The sequence below is a fragment of the Vicugna pacos genome, chromosome 9 (genome assembly GCF_048564905.1).
Source record: "Vicugna pacos chromosome 9, VicPac4, whole genome shotgun sequence".
Classification (NCBI taxonomy): Eukaryota; Metazoa; Chordata; class Mammalia; order Artiodactyla; family Camelidae; genus Vicugna; species Vicugna pacos.
The window spans coordinates 9,734,481-9,736,230 of NC_132995.1; positions in this window are offsets into that span (position 1 = coordinate 9,734,481).

The window sequence follows — 1,750 nt, forward strand, 5'->3', positions numbered from 1 at the left end:
AAATAGGAATTAGAAACAAATGTGGGAGGAGCAATCAGAGCTGGTAGGAATCCTGAGAATCCAGGCAAATCCAACTACTGAAGTGGAACTTAAGAGGAAACATGGTATGAGATAGGTGAATTCTGTGAGCGTGAGTCCAGTTGCCGCAATTCATTTTTCATAAAATGACTTAACTGTTCACAAGCAATGATGGGTGGAATACAAAGAATAAAGCATTCTGTAAGGTCCACAGATTGTGCTTCTAGCAGAAGCACCGTAACAGAAAAGGCGATTTCCTTCGTATTTAGAGCAACTGTTTTCTGGTGAAAGATGCTGTCCCTTCCCTGATGGAAGTGGTCTCATGTAACCAAACTCCCAGCGGGGGGCTGGGGAGTGCTCTTTGGAGAAGAGCACATTCTCCCTCCTCATTCAGCTGACCACACAGAACTCCTGAGGTCACAGGCTCACTCTACAATGTGAGTCATTGTAGAGGGAACTGGAGCTGTGGGAATCTGAGCCACTTGCTCACGCAGCTTACTTGTGGCTTCTGTTGGAGCCCAGTGTCACATGCATCACTTCCACTTGATGATGAAGTGCTTCTGGCATGCCCAAATTTATGACCTCACTACATGATAATTTTCTGCCTCATGGTCACATATTTAGTTTTAACTAGGGACCAATAAAGCCAGAAACTGCTTTCACAGAAGTAGTAATGCCATATGCAGAGAATGACATAACTTTGCCCCTAAATCCTAAGTATCTGTGTTGCGATCTCCATGCTGGACTCAACTGGAAAGACTGGAAAGTTGATGCAGCCCTGAGCTGGGGTCATAAAAGTGTATTGACAGCCCTACCAGATGAAACTGAACTTCACTGGATGATATTTACTAACAGATACAGAGAAAAACAAGCACTATGTCAGTTCAACAGCTGCATATCAGGTGCTAGCAGATGTTGAATCCTAGCAGTTAAGACACATCTGAAATTGAAACTGGCATCAACTCCTGATTGTTTACAATAGCCCCATGTCATTATCCAAGACTGACCTGTCTTCTGCACAGGTCAAATGAGTGAACTGAAATGGGATGTAACAGACACCATTACCCCTCCAGCTTTCAAGATACTGCTAGTGGCACTAATCTCTTCAGTCCTTCCAGGAATACAATATTGCTTTTGGTTTTCTATTTTGGTACATACAAGGTAGTTACAGTGTTCATTTGTTCTTTCTTATCAAAGTAGCCCCTGCACCACAGGTCAGGGAACCAGTGTGAGGATTCTGCCAGTTGTTGGTTATTTCTATTGCAACTCAGCATTCTGGAACTTTGGAAATAATCATAGGATGAATTTAGGGATCCATTCAGACCACCACATATGGACCTGAGCAAAAACATCCATGAACTGTCTTTTATAAACCCCTCTACTAACTGATAAACCACAATGCCATTGTGGGGTCCAGGAGTAAATGTCAGCTCTAGTGTCTAGTGATTCCTCCATATTCTGGTTATTTCCACTTACCTGAGGCACAACCTCCATAAAATACAGCTGGAAGTCACTTTGAAGAAGTCTGGGGCTGACTTACGGTATACAGTTTTGGTAGCATTATCAGGATGCTTCCTTCCTCAAGGGGATCCGGCCTGCCATTCATTCAAGATGCTCTAAAAATGGGAATGGATGTTAAGGAATTGGCTGAGGGGCCACAACTCTCATGTTGATCTAGGTCTGACTTGTTTATCAGACCTGGAGCTTTTCCACTGATTCAAATCAGGCAGGA